The sequence below is a fragment of the Orcinus orca genome, chromosome 2 (assembly GCF_937001465.1).
Source record: "Orcinus orca chromosome 2, mOrcOrc1.1, whole genome shotgun sequence".
In the NCBI taxonomy this organism is placed as follows: domain Eukaryota; kingdom Metazoa; phylum Chordata; class Mammalia; order Artiodactyla; family Delphinidae; genus Orcinus; species Orcinus orca.
Window position 1 is genome coordinate 53,750,297 of NC_064560.1, and position 25,043 is coordinate 53,775,339.

General features: G+C 42.0%; 1 long non-coding RNA gene and 1 pseudogene across 1 annotated transcript; both read right to left on the reverse strand.

The window, feature by feature from the left end:
• Positions 1–9,648: 9,648 nt before the first annotated feature.
• Positions 9,649–25,018, reverse strand: LOC125963438 (uncharacterized). Its single transcript, XR_007475425.1, has 3 exons — positions 24,466–25,018; positions 11,044–11,157; positions 9,649–10,106 (listed from the first exon to the last, which is right to left on the reverse strand). It is a non-coding gene; the product is annotated as an uncharacterized LOC125963438 (long non-coding RNA).
• Positions 16,939–17,034, reverse strand: LOC117196030 (uncharacterized; annotated as a pseudogene).
• Positions 25,019–25,043: the final 25 nt, after the last annotated feature.

A 25,043-nucleotide genomic window follows, 5' to 3' on the forward strand; every position in this document is an offset into this window, starting at 1 on the left:
CATAGGATATTTACGTATCCAACTATTCAGAATGGACGTTAAACACGCCACGCACCAGATTTCTGCTGAGCGCTGGTGTGTCCAGCATCATGGACCCACAGCAGGAGCAGAAGCCTTTTGTGACTCCAGTTGGCTGAGGCCACAGCCTAGACTCCAACCCCGCCGTGTTGACTCAGAAACCTGCCGCCCACCCCGGCCTGGTCCACATTCCACCCAGGCCATGTATCCTACAGGCTGTTGGAGTGGGAATCCCCCGATTAGTCTAACAAAAATGTCAGTATTTCCGATGTTAGAAATGGGGTGAAGAGGATCAAAATGCGGCTTTTAAAAAGAACAATATTTTAAAATCAAAATAAAGATTAGATTGTAATGCAGTAAATACCAACTTCTGTGAACTTTGAGGATTTCAGTTTCAAGAGATTTTCTGGTTATTATCAATTCAAAAAGGAACTTCTAGTGACTATTAATGAGCCTACTACAATAGGAGTACTTCAGGGCTTCATCCTGTGTCTTTTTGGTTTTCTCCTTCTAAGCTCCCTAAGCAATCGCATCAGTTTCGATGGTTCCAAAACCACGTATATACTGAAGACGCCAGCATTTTTATTTTTTTATTCATTTTTATTGGAGTATGGTTGCTTTACAATGTTGTTTCTACTGTACAGCAAAGTGAATCTGCTATATGTACACATATATCCCCTCTTTTTTGGATTTCCTTCCCATTTGGGTTCCCACAGAGCACTGAGTAGAGTTCCCCATGCTATACAGTAGGTTCCCATTAGTTATTTATTTTATACATAGAAGACTCCAACTCAGTCCTGACATTTCCTTTGAGCTTCAGACAGCTGACCTGACATCTGCACGTAGGTGTCTCATGCTTTTCTTGAACCAAACACATCCAGACATAAATCTCGACTTGCCCATCCCAAACAGTTTCTCAGTTTTCTCCACCTGGATAAGTAATACCACTGTCAACATGGTGGCTCAGAAACCTGGGACTCCTGCTTGATTTCTGCCTCCATTCCAGACATGCATGATCCCATCAGCAAGTCCTGCTCTCTACGCTCCTGATGTATTTGGAAGATGTCCACCCTCCTCTGGCTCCAGCTGCCAGCTCCATCCACGTCCCCCCAGACAGCTGTGGTAGGTCCCTGCCGCACCCACTCCGTTCCCGCAGCAGCACAGCTGGCATTTGGGCCGGATGATTCTCTGTCACTGAGCAGAGCCATCCTGTGCACTGTAAGGTGTGAGCAACATTCCCGGCCTCCACCCGCTCCAGACCCACAGCTCCCTCCCCACCCTCCCCTTACCAATTGTGATAACCAAAAACATCTCCAGACACTGCCAAATATTTACTGGGATAAAAATCTTCATGGATTGAGAACCACTGCTCTATTCCAATCCATTTTCTGCCCAGAAGAAATATGAAGTAATGATGTTCTTCAATCCTAAACAGATACTTTTATGCTTTTGATTTAAAACACTCAGTGATTCCTTACTGGATGCAGAATCAACTCCAAATTCTCCACCATGAGATGTTTCAGGCCTTGTATAATCCAACAAGGGTGGGTAAAGGTGACCCACCATCCCCAACCTGTCCCCCTCACTCACACCTTCAGCTAGTGCTATGAGCCAAATATTTGTGTCCCCCCTCAACCAACTTTATATGTTGAGTCCTAATCCCCAAGGTAATGGTATTATGTGGGGGCTTTGGGAGGTGATTGGGTCATGAGGGTGGAGCCCCCAAGAATGGGATTAGTGACCTTATAAAAGAGACCCCACAGAGCCCCCTCCCCTCTTACTCCATGTGAGGACACGGAAGACGTCGTCTATGAACAAGGAGGGGGGTTCTCACCAGACACAGAATCTGCCAGCACGTAAAACCCCTGACTCCTTAAACTAAGAGGAAAATACGACAAATAAATGGGAAGAAAAGGAAAATGTTTCTGGGATTTTGAATGTCAACTGGACAAGGACGATGAATAAAACACCTCATTTTGCTCTGTTATTGCTGAGTGGGTGTCAATGTTGACTTTGTCAAGGGCTTTTTTGGGGTGTGGGTAAGAGAGGCCACAGTCCAAGCTCTAAGTGGGGATTCACACCGTGGTTCCGCCGAAGGGCCTTCAGGTCTGTGTTGTGCGAAATAACAAAAAATCACGGGTATTTTTCTAGGGAGAGTGTCCATCACTTCCCTCAGATTTTGAAAGAGGGCTGAGTCCTCATCCATTTGCTGAGACCCCCCCGCTAAGGTGGGCACAACCCAGAGAATGAAACACGCTTTGCCTCACCCTAAATGTCGCCAGTGTAGTCAGGAGGCTGCAGTCCATCTGTGTTAAAGTGTGTTCTTCAGACTCACACTCATTAGAACTGTAGGTAGAACCCAAAGGCCCTCCAAAGTGCCAGACCCGGAGGCCATGGTGCCTGGAGACCAGGCTGCTAGTGTCAGCAGGGCCCTGGGATAATCTCACAGTCCAGACCCTGCAGTTTCTGAGGTCGTGGTGCTTGGAGACCAGGCCTCTCATGTCAGCAGGTCTCTGGGATAATCACTCAGTTCACACCCTGCAGTTTCTGATGTTCTATGTGTTGACCTCCCAGAAGGACTGAATCTGAGTATTTTACTTGAAGGTTAGAAAAGAAAAAGAATATGTAATTGAAGAATAGTCCAGACATTGGGCAACAGTAGAGGCAGAGAGGTGTTTTCAAGCCAAGAAATAGAAAGGGTTTTATTGTTTTTAAAGAAAGAGCGATAGGAAGTAAGAATGCTTATCTTACAAATAAGATAAATAAGCAAACAGGAGCAGGCTTTCTCTGGGCACCTGCGCAAAGCACACAAGGGCAAAACCCTGCAAGTTATGTAGGCCATGTACTTGCTGTCAGCTTTCCCAGTGATTTTCTAAGTAACAACTTCTTGAACTTTCCTAAATGTGGAAAGAATGGTGGCATCAGCCAATTGACATATCTTGCTGGAACTATTTGATTTCCAAGAAGGAATATCAAAATAAACAATGGCCTTACTTTAAGACTTTTCTCATCGGATGTTCCATTTTTATTTCTCTCTTGATTACTTTTAGGAAATGTTTGTGAAAATATTTACCACACACCACATTTTCTTACTTAAAAAGCTGGCTTCTCTCTGCAAAAATTAAAAGTTGAAGTTTCCCATCATCCAGGCCAATGTGAGGAGAGGATGTCCCCTTTGCCCAGAGGGAACCAAAAGATAAGATTTGGGGCAAAGGGGAAAGAGCCAAAGATGAGATGTTATTATTTGTCAGTCTCCTTGCCTATCAAACATCCTGTGTATTGCTAACAAGAAAAACTGTCATCGTACTATGCTTGTCCAGAACCCTTCCTGAAAGGCCCCTCACTCCACCTCTGCATGCACGTCATCCATCCAACACAGCCTCTCACCTTCCCCAACTGACCCTCGCCTCACCAGCCTCATCTCCGGTCCCCACCAAACACAGCGGCATTCACACGCACGCAGATGTGTCTATTCCTCTGTTGGCAGGAAGCTTCTCTCTCCTTCTCCTTTTGCTCTCAGAGCCTTCTACCTTCCTTCTCAATATGACCATCCCCCTCTTTAAATTCAGATCACCACAACACCTTCAACTCTTTCTAAGTTCACTCCACCACAATTATTCTTTCCTTTAGTCAGTAAATTCATTCAATAAATTCAGGAAATACATGACCACTTTTTCAAATGCAGGACATTATGAGGGGTATAAAACACATAAGAAATTGTCTATGCCACTTACAGATTAAAATCTGGTAAGGAAAAATAAGATGTTTTTGATAACTGCAATTCAAAGAGACAGAGCTAGGGCCATATTAACGATGTTTCCAGCAACTTAAAGGAATGAGATGACTTTTACACTAGCAAAACCCGTGTTGGCTCAGTTTCTACACACGTTGGGACCGTGGAGTCACTGGCCTTGGGGAAGTGAGAAAGAGGAGGAAACAAGGATCTAGGAGGAGGTTTTGACCCAGAGGACAGTCCAATATGCAGTATTCAGACTTGATCTAGACAGAAACTCACTTCCTGGAAGAGTGTGACAAGAATATGGGCCATACAGCAAAAATAAATAGTGGGTGATACTCAAAACTGCAAGGAGGCAACAGCATAGTTCCAGGAAATGAAGGAAAGGGGAAGAAGGACCCAGAAGGGGGAGGAAAACCGGCACAGGTGTCAAGGTTTTGGCCAAACAGGCCAGGTTTCTGGGCAAGACTGATTTCAGCAGGAAGCTAAGATAGAAGCCAGCCTAAAGTGAGGCAGCAAACATTAGGCAGAAGAAGGCTGCAGCCCAAGAGGGAGGCCCTTCGCTTAGCCACCCAAAGGTCCCAGGCTTGGACCTGGACCCCGGACCAAATGACTTTTTATACAAATACTTTAATTTGTGCTACTTTATTAATGGAAAAAAGAACTGTGCATATAAGCTAAAGTAAATACAAGCTATTCAAAATAGTATATAATAAAATATCAATAGTTGAACGTGGGTGGTGGCTATATGGATGTCACAGAGACCATTCCTTCAATATTTCAATATATTTGCAAATGTTCATATCAAGTGATGGGGAAGGAATAAATCAAACCCCCTCAAAGCCCCACTGCCAACTCATCTCCTACCCTCTTTCCTACCAGGGACGATCATTGTTTAGGCACAGCTGATGCTTGCTCCCCTCATTAGAATGACTCAAGGACAAAGTTGGTAGAAGGGAAGAGGACTTTCTAGGCAGAGGTGAGAGCCAGGTTCTGAACGGTTGCGAGAAGCACGAGGCACGCACAGGGCACAGCAAGGAGACCGGTTGGCCTAATGCTGGCCTGTGCATTTCCTGCAACTGACACACAGAGTTGGGAAGTGAATAAACTTGTAAAGGATGGGATCCCAGAACCCAAGAGTTTACTGTCTACTCAGAGTCAAAATGTGTGCAGCAGCACAAAGCAGTGCTAATGATACTGTTCGGAGGCAGGAGGTATGCCATGTGTAGGGGGCTTCCGGAGGAGAGAAGATGTGAGCAGTGTTTGCAGGATGGGTAAGCGTCAAATAATCTGAAAAAAGCAAGTAGAGCCTTCTGAGTGTGTGTGTGTGTGTGTGTGTGTGTGTGTGTGTGTGTGTGTAGTGGAGGGTAAGATGCTGTCAGGTAGTATTTCCTGGCTTTCCCTCTCATTTTGTGGAGCATAAATAGCACTACTGACTACTTGCTTATCTTCCTCATTAACTATATCTCTGGGCAGTGGCAAGGAAGGCAGATATTGGGGTGAGGAGAGGCTGTATGTGGAGGGAATAAATGGAAAACCTGAAGCTCTCTTCTCCTACTTCCTGCCCACCTCCAAGGACCCTCTCTACTTATTAGACATAGTAGGATGCCATGGTTACAGGTGGAGTAAAAACCGTCCAGATCTCCTTTCACAATATATTTTTTAAAACCTGCCTGTTGAAGCATTAAGTGCCTTAAGAACCTCACACCTGTTGGAATGGCCATTGTCAAAAAGACAAGAAGTGGGCTTCCCTGGTGGCGCAGTGGTTGAGAGTCCGCGTGTCGATGCAGGGAACACGGGTTCGTGCCCCGGTCCGGGAGGATCCCACATGCCGCGGAGTGGCTGGGCCTGTGAGCCATGGCTGCTGAGCCTGCGTGTCCAGAGCCTGTGCTCCACAACGGGAGAGGCCACAACAGTGAGAGGCCCGTGTACTGCAAAAAAAAAAAAAAAGACAAGAAGTAGTAAGTGTCAGTGAGGGTGTGGCGAAAAGGGAAGTCTCATACGCTGTTGGTGAGAATGTAAATTGGTGCAATCACTATGGGAAACAGTATGGAGGTTCCTCACAAAACTAAAATAGCACTACCATTTGATCCAGCAATTCCACTCCTGGGTATTTATCTGAAGAAAACTAAAACACTAATTTGAAAAGATATCTGCACCCCAATGTTCTTAGCAGCATTATTCACAGTAGTCAAGATATGGAAGCAACCTAAGTGTCCATCAACAGGTAAATGGATAAAGAAGACGTGGTATACACACATACACACACACACGCACGCACACACACACATACATAAATACATACATACATACAACAGAATACTACTCAGCCACAAACAAGAATGAAATTTTGCCATTTGTGATAACATGGATGGACCTGGAGGGTATTACACTTGGTGAAATAAGACAGAGAAAGACAAATAACTGTATGTTATCACACATGTGGAATCTAAAAAATAAATGAACAAATATAACAAACAGACTCACAGATATAGAGACAAACAGGTGGTTGCTGGTGGGGCGGGCAAAATAGGTGAAGGGGATCAAGAGGTACAAACTACTAGGTATAAAATAAATAAGTTACAAGGATGTAATGTACAGCCCAGGGAATATAGTCAATATTTTATAAAAACTTTGTATTCAGTATAATCTATAAAAATATTGAATTACTATGTTGTATACCTGAAACTAATATAATAGTATGAGTCAACTATACTTCAGTTTTTAAAGTGCCTTGAGAATTTGCTTCTATAAAGTAACATCTAGGAAAATTGGCTTTCACAATCACACTTTTTTATGTTCATTTGCCTTTTCTCGGATAGCTTAGTTTATTTTTAAAAATTCTAATCTAATATAATCTCACATTTCCCATCATGAAAAAATCTGAGCGCCAAGCTTTTCTTTGCTCTTTCTTAGCTTATTAAGTATACTTGGATGAGTCATTCAAATTTTGAGCCTGTTTCTTTAACTGAAATAAAATAAAAAAGGTGAGAGTAATCCTGCCCCATTGAATTCACAGCATTGATATGATGATCTAATGGAACACGCATACATAAACAATAACTCACTGTATAAACTGTTAAGAATTATTAAGTTAATACGTGCCAACTTTATATGATTCATTTTTTATGAGTGTTTTTCACTGACGTATCATCAAATCATACACAGAAAGCAAGTACTTTGCCCAAAGTACTAAAATCTCCAGGCCCAGATAATTTCACTGCAGCATTCTACCAAACATTTAAAGAATTGACTCCAATTCTACATAATCTCTTCCTGGAAACAGAATAGGAGATGACACTTGTCAATTCACTTCATGAAGCTGATACCAAAACAAAAGATGGTACGAAAAAAGAAACCTATAGACCAACATCCTCATAAATATAGATACAGAAATTTGTAACAAAATAGCAAAAAGAATTCAGCATATATGAAAAGAATTCTACACCATGACCTAGTTTATTATAGAGATAAATAGAGCTGGCTCAACATTCAAATGTCAATCAATGTAATCTACCACATTAACATGTTAAAGAAGAAAAGTCACATGATCATATCAATGGATGCAGAAAAGGCATTTGACAAAATTAACATCTATTCATGATTAAAAAAAGGAACTTTCAGAAAAAAAAAATAAAAGGGATCTTCCTCAACTTAATAAAACACATCTACAAAAAACCCTACAGCTAATAATATATCTACTAGTAAAAGATAATGTTTTTCCCCTAAGATCAGGAACAAGGCAAAGGGGTCTGTTCTCCCCATTGTTATTCAACATGGTGCTGGAAGTCCTAGCCATTGCAATAAGGAAAGAAAAGGTAATAAAAGGCATAACTATAAGAAAGAAAGAAAACTGCCCCTATTTGCAGATGAAATGATTGTCTACAGAGAAAATTCCAAAGAATTTACCAAAAAACCCCTAAAACTAATAAGTGGATTCAGCAGGATCACAGGATACACAGTAAACATACAAAAGTTAATAGTATTTATATATACTAGCAATGAATACACTTCAAGTTAAAAATACAATGCAATTTACAATCACTCAAAAAGAAAAAAAAAAGAAATACGTAAGTGTAAATCTAACAGAACATGTACAGGATTTGTATGCTGAAAACTACAAAATGTCAATGGAAGAACTCAAAGAGGATCTAAATAAATGGAGAAATATAGGGTGTTCATGGATTGGAAGACTCAACACAGTAAAGATACCAATTGTCCCCACACTGATATAATACAGATATACAGATTTAATGCAATTCTTGTCAAAATGCCAGCAAGATATTTAGTATAGAGAATTTTAGAATTTATATGGAAAGACAAAGCAACTAGAATAGCTAAACCATTTTGAAAAAGAAGAATAAAGCAATGGACTCGGTCTACTCTATTTCAAGATGGATTACAGACTTAAACATAAAACACAAAACCACAAAACTTTTAGAAAAAAAAAAGGAAATCTTTGGGATCTATGGCTACGCAAACATTTCTTAGACTTCAGACCATCAATATGACACATGAAAGGAAAAAATGATAAATTGGATTTCATCAAAAATAAAACCTTTTGGATAGTTTTGCAAAAAAACATGTTAAGAAGATAAAAAGACAAATGACAGACTGGGAGAAAATGTTCACAAACTACATATCCAACAAAGGACTAGTATCTCAACTACATAAAGAACATTCAAAACTCAACTCAACAGTAAAAAACAAATAATCTAATTAGAAAATGGGAGAAAGATGTGAAAAGACATTTCACCAAAGAGGATATACAGATGGCAAATAAGCACAGGAAAAGATGTTCAACAAAATGATATTCAGCATAATGAACTATTAGGGAAATACAAGTTAAAACCACAATGAGTTATCACTGTATACCTACCAGAATGGCTAAAATAAAAAATAGTGGCAACGTCCAATGCTGGTAAGGATGGGGAGAAACCTGGCCACTCATATCCTGCTGGTGGGGATGTAAAATGGTGCAAACACTCTGGAAAACAGTCTGACAGTTTCTTAACAACTAATCATACAACTAACCGTGCAACCCAGTAATTGTACTCCTGGGCATTTATCCAACAGAAATGATGACTTATGTTCACACAAAAACCTGTACACAAATGTTCACAGCAGCTTTATCTGTAATGGCCCAAACTGGAAACAACTCAGATGTCTTCCATGAGTGAATGGTTAAACTGTGGTCCATCCATACCATGGAATAGTACTCCATAACAAAAAGGAACTAAGTACTGATACACATACACAACGATCTGAATGACTCTCCAGAGAATTAGGCTGAATGAAAGAAGCCAATGCCAAAAGGTTACATACTGTATAATTCCATTTACAGAACATTCTTGAAATGAAAAAATGAAGAACAGATCAGTGGCTGCCAGGATTAAGGAGGAGGTCAGCAAGAGGGTCCTGTGCTGATGGAGTGCTCTGCATCTTGACTGCATCAATGTCAGTATCTGATTGAGATGCTGCACTCCAGTTGTGCGTGATGCCACCAATGGGGGAATTGGGGAGAGGGACATGTGACCTCTCCACATTACATGAGTGCATGGGAAGCTACAATTACCTCAAAATTAAAACTTTAATTAAGAAACAGTAAGTCAGTGTGCCTTCTATATTTGGAGGCGTTTTTTCCACTGTATTGCTGCACACAGCATGTCCAGAGTGGAGGCCTGCCAGTTGAAACAGTAAACATACTGTCACAGACCCTGCCCTCAAGATGTCTTTCTGTCCTTCTCCAGTCACCATAACACTGCCAGCCGTCTGACCATGCCAAGATTGAAGACATTTTTGTTTGATTCATTAGCTTTTAAAAATTGTATAATTAAGTTCATGATTTGGGAGCTTTGCGGTACGCGGGCCTCTCACTGCTGTGGCCTCTCCCGTTGTGGAGCACAGGCTCCGGACCCGCAGACTCAGCGGCCATGGCTCACAGGCGCAGCTGCTCCGTGGCACGCGGGATCTTCCAGGACCGGGGCATGAACCCGCATCCCCTGCATCGGCAGTCGGACTTTCAACCACTGCGCTACCAGGCAAGCCCTCATGTTCTGGGAGCTTTTTACATTTAAAGAAGAAACCACTATTCCTCAGTCAATCAAGAAAATCTGAGACTTCTTAACCTCCCCTTCCAAGCCCACAGCCTACTTCCTTCTTGGTTCTACCGAGTCACAGACTTCCTCCCCAGCTCCTGGTATCTCAGTGTGCACCACCACTAACCATGGCCGAGGTCTAACACCCTCTGATTGGAACGTGTGGGTCACTCACAGACCATCTGCTACACAGAGAACCACAGAGCCTCTGCCACTTGTACTGCGGATAGAACCGAGTCATATTTTTTCCATGCCTGAAAGAAGCAGAACAAAACGTTTTTTTGTTTGCTTGTTGGCAAAAATTGGCAAGATACACTGGTTTTGATGATGAAATGCTGGTTCTTGCTTCCTTTTCACCCCAAAGTATGTTTACTTCTGGAGCTCAGCAGATAAAAGTATTTCAGAGTCAAAATTATGGCAGTTTTCATTTCCAGTTAGCTTTGACTGAAGTCATTACCCCTAATTTTTTTTTTATGAAGAGTATTTTTTGAGTGTCTTTTTTTAATCTAATGTAGCTGCTTTGTTTAGTTATAGTATAGCTTCTCGTTCAATCCTTTGATTAAGCAAATGGGGGAAATGAACCCCAAAGGGCTGAAATAACTTGTTGGACGTTACTTAGAACTGGGGTCCACAGTCCTGCACTCCCTACACTCACACCGCCTTCCCTTATGCCACCACATGGCATTAGAAGACAAACCTTACAGGAAATGTTTATTTCCCTGGCTTTTTAAGATTCTTTTAATAACTGGAGGAACGTATGCTAATTGCCCTAAAAGTTATCAGAAAAGCAATTGGGACAAATGTGTATTTATTTATAAAAATAACAAATATTCCCTAATTTAACTAATTAAAAATCTTTATAAATCTTTATATTTTCATTTAAAAACCAGCCTATGTAATTAAGAGCTGATATAAAACACACAATCAGTGAGGAGGGTAAGGGATGTAAAGACCTTTTGAGAAATTTTCATACAGAATGTAGAAATTAAAAGTTTATTTTTAGTAGTTGATTTTCAGTATTCTATAATGTGATGTTAACTGAGAACAGATAAATTGGGAAAAGTACCAGGAAGCAAGTAATATTTATGGAGAGACTTTTCCCCTAGGGATCAATTCTTTCATAATTGCATTTTTCCTGGCCTTAAGTACCATAGACTGGGTGGATTCAACAGTAGAAATTAGTTTACTCACAGTTCTGGAGGCTAGCAGTCCAAGATCAAGGTTCTAGCCAATTCAGTTTCCGGTGAAGCCCTCTTCCTGGCCGCCTTCTTGCCCTGTCTTTACTTGGCCTTTCCTCAGTCATACCTGAGGAGAGAGGGTGCCCCAGAGCTCTCTGGTGTCTCTTCTTACAAGGACACTAATCCTACTAGATCAGGGCCCCACCCTTATGGCTTCTTTGAACCTTAATCATTTCCTTAGACACCTCATTTCCAAATACAGCCATACTGGGGGTTAGGGCTTCAACATATAAATTTTGGGTAAACATATTCAATCCATAACAGATAGTAATGCTAAAATGTCTTCACGTTCAAGAATATAATCATATAAAATATGAATTATAACCATAGTTAATATACACTTACTTTTATTTTTATAATACACGAAAAATTGGAAACATTTAAGAATCTAGAAACATAAGAATCAACAATACTTAGTGAATTTCAAATTCTGTCACATATTATCAACAATTTACTATCCACTAACTATGCATACAACTTGGACTATGATGTACCCCCTGCAGCTTAAAGCATCAGAAAAGCAACCTTCAGATACTAACTTTTAGGAAACTGATTATGGGCTGATTTCAATTAGACATCAAGGAAGAGCACAGAAACAGAATCTGGAACAGAACAAAGCACTTCAAAATCAGACACAGGACTCAGAGTCAGAATGTATGCAGCCGTGGCCAGCAGGGCAAACTGAGTGGAAAGCAGTACAGGGGCAGGGCAGGGTCAACACACACAGGAAGGGCCAAGAATAAACGTCCAAAGCACAAGTGTTACCAGGAAGGGAAATTCATTTTTTCCCTGAAACTGACTGAATGACAGGCACTTGTCCATTGAACTGTTATGGGATTAAGGCTTTTGGGGCAGGGACCAGCGTGGAAGTTGAGATTCAAATCCAAATCCATTCATTCCAAGACCCATGCCCCCTCCCCAGTTTTCTAAGGGATGTAACCTCAGGCCAACGATGCCGAACAAGATTTCCACGTACACCCTGTAGAGAAAAGAAATTGGCCAAGCTCTGATATAATTGTATTAATATGAAAATTTTGATTTCCCTTCTTATGATGAGGCAACCTGTCCAATCACTATTCATGCCACTCTTCACAAATTGGTAACAAATCAATTTTGAAGTTTAGTCTTTAGTGACATAATGATAAGTGTGTAAACAATGAGTTCTTCCAATGTTCAGAACTTTATTGAGAATTCTAAGGAGATGCAACCATGCAACCATGTTGGTGGAAAAGGTGGACTTCAGAATTTAATGTCCTTCTGGCTCATCTTCTCCTAACTCACATCTGTCCTATACCAGTAGGATTGACTTTGGGGTCATGTACCGTCCTCACCACCAGCCCTCCCTTCCTTTCTCCTCTGTTAGCCCTACTTCCCAACTCTAGATGCTCTCCTCCTCCACCAGGAACATCAAGTGACCAACTTTTACTAGTACTCCACCCACCCATTGCCCTCGGAGTACTAGTAGCAAGGGAATGCCAGAGGCTAGGGATAAAACCATGTCCCTGATATCATGGAGCTTACACATAGGCCAAAAAGAAGATAGGAAACAACTCATTACTATTCAAGTGGTATTTCTTTCCCATAGGTCTCCTGATCTCCTGCAGTATTTCACGCATCAATCCTCAACACTCCATTACCCCTACTGCCCAATTTCTCCTACACAACTTTGCCAGTAAAAGGAAAAAAAAAGACTTTAAAGTGTCAATCTTAGCTCAACCAGTTAACCTGCATCTTAAAAAATCTGGTAGAAATCATTCCCATTCAGAATTAAGGCTGAAAACTGGCTTCTGATCTGTATCCTTGCATATGTTCAATGTTCTCATGGGAAAAGGCACCAACATGCATCTCACAGTTAGAAATAAGTTAAAGAAGGAGGAAGCTGATTGAGTCTAACCCTCAGAATAACACAGAACCAGCAAAGTTCCAGTTTACCATTTCAAAAAGGAGTCAGGAACGTGGGATAGGCTTAGGTGGGTGGTTTTCATGCAGGGCATCCCATGAGTCTTGGCTGGGGTTGGAGGACCCACTATCCAGAGGGCCTCTATGGCTGTGGGCAGAAGGCCTTAGTTCTTCCCCACAGAAGCCCCACCAGAGGGCTGCTGCCATATCCTTATGACATGTCAACTGGCTTCCCTCAAAGTGAGTGACCCAAGAAAGGGGACCATGGTTCTAAAAATATCACAGGGTCATGAAATTATCAGAACTTCCCATATTTATGATGCTCTTCCTGTAGGCATTCCCCATTCATTCAAAGCTGAATATTAATACTCCTACTATTAGGACGCTATGTCAATATTTTCTTTTTAAAAGTGAGATATGATAATCCACTGTTTTCCATGCTTTTCGGAGGCTGTTCCATCTGAAACAGAACCAACTTCCAGGACAAAGTCTCTTTTGACCTCCTGGCTTAAGTGTGTGCAAACAGGATGTTTGGGAAAGAAGATCCTTGTTAAAATAAATCATTTGGGTGGAATGGGGACCTGGACAAAAGGCTCTGGCCCAGAGAGAAGTGGAGGGATGGGGAGAGCATATGGAATCTGGTCTTGGAGGAGATGAGGGGGTTGGGCTTCTAGGGGGTCTAGGAGAAGCTCCCTCCCCTTCTCTACCTTTATCTCCCTATTTCCCCAACTGTACCCTCCTGTGTTTCTTAACATAATTACCCCACCCCCCATTTCTAAGCTGCCTCCATCAGAGATGTCTCATAATAAATCTGAACCTAAACTGACCAAGGGAAAATAGAAATGACTAACAAACATACAAAAATGTGCTCACTAGTTAACATATGAAGTGCACTAGTTAACATAAGAAATGTAAGTAACAGCAAAAACAGATACCTTGGAGAATTTGTAACAGTGGAGAGATATGGTCAGAATGTCTTCTAAACATGGGCATGATTTTCACCTCCAGATTTTAATCAATGTATAATTCCCTAGATATATTTCAAGACATATATAATTCAGATTTCAGAAAAATACATCGTGAAATAATGATGTAACACAACAAAAGCACTGCTGTTTCAGTATTTAAGCATACCATGGAATACTGGATGACACCAAATGGAACTGCAATCTCATAAAAGGAATAACAAGGTTACGGGGAATTGGGACTCTCCCTGCTCATCCATTCTTAACAGGAGAAGGAGAAGGTCAGGGCAGGAGGAGGACCTCTATAAGCAGGATAGGTGACAACAGTAGACAGGAGAGAAAAGCAGGCTGAGTATCTTCAACCCACACAGCAGACTTAGCAATAAAGAGGGCATTGCCAACACTCATTTTCTTCCAAGCACATTCCTCACAACCACTTTTACAGACTGTCTCACTTCTCCATCTGGCTAGTCAACCTCATTTTCCCAAACAACCTGACCTGAAGTTCTGGGGTCTGAGCCCCCCCAGCCTTAGAGGAACAAAGTTCTGCTTCTTTGCCAACACTAACCTCTCCACTTATTCATTAAGCCAATAATTTTGTCAAGATCTTAAGGCCCACCTTTCCACCCAATATTCAATTCGTTCTCTGCAGTATTGAGATTGACCTCTAATTTTCACCTAAATTGAACAATTTCTAAGTGAAATTCTAAAACTTAATCTTTCCAAAGTCTTCCAGAGCCTTCAGGATCCAGTCAAAACTCCTCGGTTTGGTGCTGAGTCACAGCCTGGGACCAGCTTACATTTCTCATGTACCTTTCGCTACTTCCCCACCATCCACTCTCTGATCCATCTAGTCTGGCTTTCTCCTTTCTTCCCACTGAGGGAAACCTGTCAATCCTTGAAGTCCCAACACTGCTAGCTGAATTGTTTCCCCTCCCCCTGGTACCCACAGCACTTATTTTCAGTATAACACGTTTTGTGTTCTGATTATTTATTATATATTTGTTATATATTGTTTTATATTTAAATATTCAAATATATTTATATATATATATTCAGCATTTGTTATATATTGTTTTGTTCATAAATGTCTCATCTCTCTCCAAACACTGTAATAACTTTGAGAACACAGCCCCTAACATACCTACTATTTCTTTTGCATATTTACAAAAAGGAGGCATTTTGTTGTATACTGCTTAATAAATAACATCATACTCAAGATCAAAATAGGAACTTTATAAGTGTTCATTAAATAGTTCTGTTTTGGGGGGAGTGTGGCTGAGGAAGCATATCAAGAAGAACCATGCTCACCTGCAAACACACTAGGACATGGTGATAGAACCAAGATCTCAAGACTGAAAGAATTCTAATTTCAAGTAGACTTAAAATAACTCGTATCTTCATTCAGCAAAGGTTCTATAACCAGAGCTGGACCTGTAGGACACGTTAATGTCTTCCAGGAGGAATGAAGCTATTCTTCTCTGAGCAAAGATGTCACAGTCTGACTGAATTTTATCAGAGAGCAATATAGTAAGTCTGGTTAATTCTTTTTTTTTTTTGATAACAATTTGTAGTAGTTTTTTTGTTTGTTTAATTTTTATTGGAGTATAGTTGATTTACAGTATTGTGTTAGTTTCAGATGTACAGCAAAGTGAATCAGTTATACATATGCATATACAGTAAGTCCCCTACATAAGAACAAGTTCCGATCTAAGAGTGCATTCGTAAGTCCAAGGTTCATAAGTCCACCAAAGTTACCCTAGGTCCCCAACTAACACAATCGGCTATATAGTACTGTACTGTAATAAGTTTATAATAAATTTTTTTTTTTTTTTTTGCGGTATGCGGGCCTCTCACTGTTGTGGCCTCTCCCGTTGCGGAGCACAGGCTCCGGACGCGCAGGCTCAGCGGCCATGGCTCACGAGCCCAGCCGCTCCGCGGCATGTGGGATCTTCCCGGACCGGGGCACGAACCCGTATCCCCTGCATCGGCAGGCGGACTCTCAACCGCTGCGCCACCAGGGAAGCCCGGTTTATAATACTTTTCACACAAATAATACATAAAAAAACAAACACAAAAAGAAAACATGTTTAATCTTATAGTACAATACCTTGAAAAGTACAGTAGTACAGTAAAACCACTGGCATACAGGGACTGGCACTGAGTGAACAGGCAAGAAGAGTTACTGAGGAGGAGGGAGAGGAGGAGGAGGGAGGAGGAGGGAGAGGAGGTGGGAGATGGTAGAGTTGAAGGATCGACAGCAATAGGAGACGGAGAGCAACCTGCAATTTCACTCATGCCTGATGTGGATGGCACAGGTTCTGGTTCCTTGCTGGATTCAATTCTATCTACCCTCTTGCAAAAAATGATCCAGTGATGTCTGGGTAGTAGCTTTTTTTTCTCGTCATAGATGACATGGTAGCACTGGTTTGCATTCTGAAGGGCTGCTGCAACCTTCGTGTACTCTTCTACGTTTGGGTCCTGTGCCTCAAACTAACAGTGCCTCTTCAAATAAAGAAAATCCTCTTGCCATTTCCTGCATCGTGAATCTCTTTGGTCCTTCAGTTACTTCTTCTTCCTCTTGTCACTCCACTGTCTCAATTATTTTCACTTTTCGTTTCCATCATTATCACTTGGCGCTTCCTAGCAGAACCAGCTATATCACTGCTGCTTTTACACTTGCTTCTGGACATGCTGGGCTTGAAATAAAGGTACTGTACTACTATACTCTATACAGTACTGTACAGTAAAGTACACAAAAGCACAACCACTTGTAGAGGATGCATGCACGTGACAATGTACACCAGACACGTGAACTAACTTACGTGACTGTATGTGCGAACACACGTTTGCGTCTTTGAAAGTTTGTAACTTGAAGGTTCATGTGTAGGGGACTTACTGTATCAACTCTTTTTTAGATTCTTTTCCCATATAGGTCATTACAGAGTATCGGGTAGAGTTCCCTGTGCTATACAGTAGGACCTAAAAATATGGAATGCTTCATGAATTTGTGTGTCATCCTTGAGCAAATCTTTTCTGTATCGTTCCAATTTTAGTATATGTACTACTGAAGTGAGCACAAGTCTGATTAATTCTTTATATAGAAAGTTATTTGTCTTCCACTTTGCCATGTTAAGCAAGGTGTAACAAAAAAAAATTCCACCTAGTGAAATGTGAGATTTCCATGATGGGACCTCCATTCTGCTGACAGAGAACACAGTACATGTTATGGGATAGTGGAAATTGCACAGAATCTGGAGTTCTAGTCTGGTTTTCTACTCACTAGCAGATTATTTTACATCCCTGAGTTCACTTTCCTTATCTTTAAAGTGGAAATGGTGATAATTTACATTCCAGTGTCATTTTAGGGATATGAGATTGTGCATGTGAAAAACATCTTATAAATTCAAAGTGGTAAAGAAATGAGAGTCATAATTATTAATATTATATAAAAGCACTTTGGAGTGCTGGTAAAATTCTATAATACGATAAGAACTACAAATAACATCTTCATCAATATTAACATTATAGATCCAAAAGCAGGATCGCAGCAGTTCTGTATACTGCTGTGATGTTTTCCATGCTCTCATTCTGTACATTCAAGTCTTTCCCATCTTAAAAATCTCTCCTGTCACTCCATGGTACCTTCTTGAACCTACTATTTCTTTTTCCTTTGTGGCCTTTACGGTCAAACTTCCTGAAACAACTGTCTGTAACCAAGATCTCAAACACAGGCTCCGGATCACTCCTTTGTGGACACGGCAGTTTGAGTGTTTGTTTTTAACAGAATGTGAGTGCCTCCAGGCTGGGCAAACTCCCTTTTATCACTCCAGCCAGTTCACACATTTATGTGAAATGTCTGGTCCCTAAAGGCATTTGCATTTATAACCTCTAGCACTAAAGATAAAAATAATAATCAACAGAATCACATACCTACAAATGTCAAACTAAGGAAGGGAAGATTTGCAAATTAAGATATAATTTACAGTTATACGATTAAGTCATATTTTCTAAATATGGCCCCAAGCTCGGCCTTCAAAAATAGTGACTTATACACACATATATAGGGAATTATTAGCTTGCTTTTTACTCGTTCTTTTTTTTTTGCGGTACACGGGACTCTCACTGTTGTGGCCTCTCCCATTGCGGAGCACAGGTGCCGGACGCACAGGCTCCGCGGCCATGGCTCACCGGCCCAGCCGCTCCGTGGCATGTGGGATCTTCCCGGACCGGGGCACGAACCCGTGTGCCCTGCATCGACAGGCGGACTCTCAACCACTGCACCACCAGGGAAGCTCTACTTGTTCTTTTTAATTATACTGTTTCAAATGCTTTGGAAAAGCTAAGTGCCCAGTAAACTGTGAAAATGGAGTGAATAAGTTTCAGCTTCCTGGCCCTCAAGTCAGCATTTCAGCAGGCAGGTTGTGACCACAGTGAGTCATAAATCAATTAAAAGGGTTACAACTAGAATTAACAAAAATAAAACAGAAGAGATTAGAGAAAATCTCACAAAGTAAGGGTAAATATTATCTCATGAAACTTTTAAAAAACTGTGGTAAAATATACATAACAAAATTTACCATTTTAATCATTTTTAAGCACAGATCTGTGACATTAAAGCACATTCACAAAGTTGTACCCCCATCAACAATATTTCATGAAACTTTTGCTTTGTGTGTGTGTGTGTATGTGTGTGTGTGTGTATGTGTGTGTGTGTACTGAGCTGTAATATAAAATGTATTTCTTACTATGGTCTTGGCTTTTTTAAAAAAGCATGAAAACCCTGCATTAACTCACTTTTCCCATATGTAAGACAATGGATATTCCACTAACTGTGACTTTGATGGAACTTGGGTGTGAGAGAAATACTCTAACCCTGCATGTGAGGAGATACTTCCAAAGAAAAAGATAAATTCAAACATTTGACAAAATGAAAAATTTGAAATGCGTATTTTTTATGTGTGTGTTACATATTTGCTCACATGACAAATGTGTGCAGATGGTATGTTCAAACAGGGTAACACCACCAGAGTTAGGGGATAAAGTCAGAAGATGTAACCCTTTGAAGGTAAAAAAGAATGGACATGCACTAGTTTAGATTCACTTTCTCGGTGGTGACTCCACCCGTGGTGACTGCTGTGTTTCTGATGAGACTTAAGTGTTGCGCTAACTGGATGAAGGAAACAGTGTCTCCTAAGTCTAATCAAAGTGACTAAAATATATCCAGAGCAAACATGATTGTAAAAATGCTGATGTATGGAAAATTATCACTCACTCAACTTCGGTATATGGTATCTAAGGTTATAATGTCAAAATAAATAAACAAGGAAACAAAAATAGCTATCACCATGAAATCTAGGAAAAAAAACAAAACACCAAGTGCAAATGATAAGAATTCCAAGTCTACTAGATTCACTATAGTGAATGGTGTCAAAAATGAAAGCAGCTCACTAAGAATTGACAGAAACCTCTCAGAAGTTGGTGGGTGAGCTAGCAAAGTTGGGATGATTTCAGTTCAGCAAACATCTACTAATGACCAGTCACTGTGAAAAATGATGAGGATAAATAAAGTTTCTGCCTTTGCAAAGTTCATAATGAGCAGGAGATAAACAACAACACAAACTGGCACTCCTACTCAACTCAGTAAGAACTGTGATAAAGGTACACCCTGGATGGGCCCTGATCCCGCCGGGGATGGGTTAGGGGGCAGGTATTCAGAGAAGGCTTCCTGGAGGAGGTCAAAGTGTCTGAGTTAGGCTGTGGAAACTGTGGAAGACAACTGGCCAGAAAGAAGAGGGGAGAGACAGAGGGGGAGAAACACAGAGGTGGAGTGGCTTAGTGTGCTCAGGAAACTCCAGTCAGTTCCAGGATCAGGGAGGGAAATTTCAAGCCCCTTCAGGCGGTTGTAGTTAGGGTTCAAAAACAGAGCATGTTGTTGTTCAGGGGCTCCTTTCCTCGACCTTGACAGCTCATCACCAGTAGGGAGCAACAGGAGCTGCCCATCTTGGATTACTGGGTGGGTGTGCCCGTTTCTTAAAGTAATGAGGTGGAGAGTCCTCATCAGAGGAGCCTGGGGGAGAGAAGCACACTTCTCAGGAGACGCCTGTGAGCCTACCAAAGGGCAGCTGGCACTAGCGCTCCATCCTAGAGCGTCTGGGACCAACTCCAGCTTGGAGAAGAGGGGCCAGGAAAGCAAGGAGTGACTGCATGGAAGAAAACAGGAGAGTGTCTGGCAGTTGCCATGCATAGTCTAGAACTTTGAAGAAAGGCAATGATGTCTAGCCATCGACCTTCCCTCCCATTAGAGGAATGTACATGGATGTTGGACTAAAAAGAATGTCCACTTTGCCAGATCTCCAGGAAGTTAATTTTTCTCAATCTAATAAAAACAACATGCTTATTAAGTCTGGTTCTCTGCCTGAAACATCCAAACTGGGAAGTCTCTCCAAAATGTCTCTTATGACTCATCAACTCATCCTTCTTTCTATGAGAGCTACAGGCAGGCAGCAATCATGGTGAAAATGCAATCTTTTTTGAGGCCTAGAGTAATACATTTGCCTCATTGCAGAGGTACTATGTAGGTCAACTACCCCAGAAGATATCTGCCAGCAATAGTACAAATTTAAGCTGCCATCCCAGGCAGCACCCGCCGCCAAGAAAGGAGTTACTTTCAAAGGAAACACGATCCAACTACAGAAGCCTTGAAGGACTGGCCAGGGTCTTTACTAGGAACTAGCCCTGGGGTATTACAAAGCACACTACACAAAAAAGTTTCTCAGAAACTCTCTCTAGATATGGTTCCTGTTTCCAACATTCATGCAAACCCTGCATCTCCCCTACAGGCCCTCAGGCCTCCTCCGCCTGGGCTGGCACCTGCCAACACAAATTTGCCCCCCTGTCCTGGTCTCTCAGCTTTGAGACCCAGAGGTTTTGCCCCTTTGTTTCTCCAGCAGGAAGGCTGTGGAGTATCCTGGGAAATGTAGTCCTCCTCTGTGACTGCTTTTTGAGCAATACATGTTCATGGAATATCTTTAATGAATTAAAACCCTCCACTTCATCACTGTATTTCTATTATCATGAGGAATTTAAGACATATAGAAAAGCAGGGAGAAGAGTTTCATGAACCCCCATGTATCCATCATCCAGCTTCAACAATTTTCAACACACCAGCTTGTCCCATTATTTCTTCTGTATTCCAACTGACCACCTTCCTTTAGATTGTTTTGAATCAAATGTAAAACATACATAATATCATGTCATTCATAAACACTTCAGTATGTATCTCTAAAAGATAATTCTCCATTTGAAGAGCTTCATATTTACAGGCAAGTTGCAAACATTTAACATATCCCACACCTAGATTCACCGATTAATGTTCTGTTATATTCTCTTTCTGTATAAGTATGTGTGTGTGTATTTCACTAAACTATTTGAAAGAAACTTGCAGATATCTTGATTCCCTCACCTCTAAATACTTCAGTTTATATCTTCTAAGATCAAAGACATTTTCTTACAGAGCCATAAAACAATTTATAAATAAATCCAATTTGGGAAATTTAACCTTGATTATAAGACTGGAATAGAGTCCATATTGAAATTCTAATTATGACCCATATAGCAAATTTTACTCCAATCAAGAATCTAGTCTAGGATTACATATTGCATTTAGTTGTCATGTTTCCTTAGTCTCCTTAAATCTGGAAAAGTTCCTTAACCTTTCACTGTCTTTTATGGCCATGCCGTGCGGCTTGTGAGATCTTAGTTCCTCAACCAGGGATTGAACCCAGGCCCTCAGCAATGAAAGCACCAAGTCCTAACCACTGGACTACCAGGGAATTCCCAAGCCTTGATATTTTTGAAGAGTACGGGTTTTTGAAGAGTCAGAGTTTTTGTAGAACGTCCTCAGTTTGTGATTATTCCTCATGGTTAGTTTGTGGCTTGACAGGAACACGACATAACTGACATCACGTGATGTCAGCAGGCCACCATTATTGGGGATGCCAACTTTCACCTCTCAGTTAAGATGGGGTCCACCATATTTATCCACTGTAAAAATACCTTTCCCCTCTTTGAAATTAATAAGGAATAAGCAATTAATAAGCTGTGAAACGGCATTCACAACTTTTTACTCAACAACTTTTATCCAATGATTTTTAGCATACATTGATGACTCTTGCCAGAATAAATGCTACGATAGTTGCAACATGGTAATTTAAAAAACAATTCTTTCTCATTCATTAGTCAGCCTTCTACTGTAAAGAATAGCTTTCCCTTTTCCTTCCTCATCTCTATTTTTTTTTTTTACTCACACATTTGTTTATATTTAGTAAGAACTCATGGATTCTTTTATTTTCCAATGTATTCTCATGTATTACTGTCATTTTCATTTTGATACTTCCACCTAATTTGACTAAGTTAGTTCTTTATTGCATTTCTATTTGGATGGCTTTTGGGGGCCAGAGATTCTCTATGAGCTTAATACCTTTTATGAGCCCTCTCTTACCTTCTAATACAAATCTTGACTCACTATCGAATTCAAACATCATAAGTGCTCGGAAGACCTTTGGGATTCTTGCCTTGCTTACCCCCCCAGGCTCTTATGCCCTCCACTCACCTTACCACATTGGTTTTATGATCTGTCATGTTCAAATACTTCCTTCTCTGACCAGGACTGGCCTCTCCCTCCCTGCTGGAAGGTGTGTTGGCAGCCCCTCCACTCTGGTGTCTTTGGCCTTGGCTCGGTCATCTCTTTCTTTGATTCCTTCCCAAGCTGGCTTCAGACCCTCCCATGTGCTTGCTACCTGGGCAATCTGCACACACTCCATAGCAAACCTTACTCCTCTTTATCCCCCACTACCTGTTCACCTGTCTTTTGGTCGGTACTGCTCTGTGCCATCTCCCCAGCACTGAGCACTGCCCCTAAAGCGGAGCAGGGACTTGGTGAGTGCTACGAGTACCCAGAAGGGAAACCGATTGTCTGAAAGGAAAAGATGTAAATGGCTGACACTTGAGCTGTAACTGGAAAAATAAGCCAGATTTTGCCAGAAGTGGAAGCAGAGGACGACCCTTCTGGCAGAAGGAAGAGCACAGATGAAGGACACTAGAGGACCAAAGTGTTCAGAAACGAAGGCACTCCACACACAACTTCATGCGCAGCAAACATTTGGGAACCAATGCTTCTCTCTTTGTTTTGTTCTCTAACAGGAATTATCACACTGTGGTGACTGCCAGTTGATTGGCCTGTCAGTAAACAGTAGGGTCATAGAGTGTAAAGCCTGTGTGTCATTCACATCCACACCCAGAGACTACCCCAAGGTCTTCAAAAATGCATGTTAAGACAATGTGATTGGAAGGTTAGGTTGTCTAACCCTGGGGCAGGAAAGGAGATGTGAGAGGCCCGTGAGCCAGTTTGTGAAGGGCCTGCTAGTCCATGAAAAACAACTTGGACTTCAACAAGTCTTGACTCAGAGTGGGATGGTGAGGAGGCTTTTAAAGGAAATGTAAGCTGGCATGGTGAAAGGTGGGGAGGCAGAGACCAGCTGTGATGCTACTGAAACAAACTGGGAGAGAAGTAACAGCAGGCAAATCCATCATAAGCAGGAGAAGGAAAGCTTTTAGATAGAATAGGTAGGACTTGTAACTGCTTGAGATGAGAAGTGGTTTTTAAAAACTGATCTTATTTTTCTAAGTAGAAATGCCATAAAAATTCATTTTGTTATAATCTCACATCCCAAGGTGAAAATGGGTGCTTCTTTTGAAGCACAGGTTAAAAAAAATCACACACGAATAAAAAGCCAGTTTTGATTGTTTAGGAAGGATCACCCAACACAAATAGAAAGTGACAGATGTCATTTCAATATAAACTATTCTCATATCATTTAGTCTCTTTTGTAATATGGGAACTTATCTGTATATCAAAAAGTCTGCCAGAATGTAAACACCAGCAAAAAAGATGGAAATCTAACCTAATAACTTTGGAGAATTCCTGACCTTTCAGAGGTGGACCACATCACTGGGCCCGGCCTAGGGATGACTTCCTGGGCCTCAGTCTAAAACGTTCCAAGCGGAGGTACCTGAGAAGGGCTCTGCAACATATCCAACAGGTTCTCTTGGAAAGTGAACTCTAAACGCGACTTTTTTTCCAGAAATATGTACTTGCTTTGAATATTACAGGAAATCTCAGTCTTACGTGATTATGTTTAAAGACATTGCTATGAATAGCATTATTGAACTTCCAAGTTTTTTAGAGCGAGGATGTTACAACGTATGCCAAAGCAGAAGGCGCCCAGCACCGATGTGATCTTCCCAGTCAATACACGGAAGTCCAGAGCGCATCCTGTCGGCGTTCGGACCCGCAGAAGGAACAGGTAAGAAGCACCGGTGCACGGATAAGGCTGGACAGAGTGACCCAGAGAAGCCTTTCCAGGTCACATGTATGTCTACATAATCAACAGCCGAGCGGAGCAGGCACACAGGAAATCAGGCAGCAAGCTTAAAGCCGGTGAACATACTTTACTTTTGTTTTTCCTCCCCATAGAATGGGTCGGGTGGGTGGCACATGCTCGGGTTTGGGAAGACATCCCGAGTCTTCAGCATTTCCCCTGAAACCGCGGAGAACGGAGTTGGCCGACGAGCGGCCCAGGGCACCCGCTCCACGGACAGGCGACGCCGCCTTCTCCCTTTTCCCGGGCGCGCTCAGGGGGCTCTCCTGACCCGACCACCCGGATGGCCAGAAGGCCCCGGGGAGGGTCCGGTCCCGGGATGAGGGGAGGGAGGGGTCGGGGTCTTGGGCCGAGGTGGACGGGGGTCGCGATCCCGGGGTGACGGGGTCGGGGTCCCGGGATGAGGCCGGGGGCGGGAGTCTCGGTCCCCGGCTAAAGTGGGCAGGGGTCGCGGTCCCAGCCGACAGCACCCCCTCCTCAGGTCGCGGCGGGGGCGGTACGGAGAGCGTGCGCGGGGTGGGGCTGCGTGCGCGCCCCCACCAATCACAGGCGTCGCCGGGAGGGGCACGAGCACCGAGAGGCCAGGAGGAGGGGGCGGGCCCGGCGCTGCGCGAGGCCAATCAGGGCGCCGTGCCGTCATGACGTAA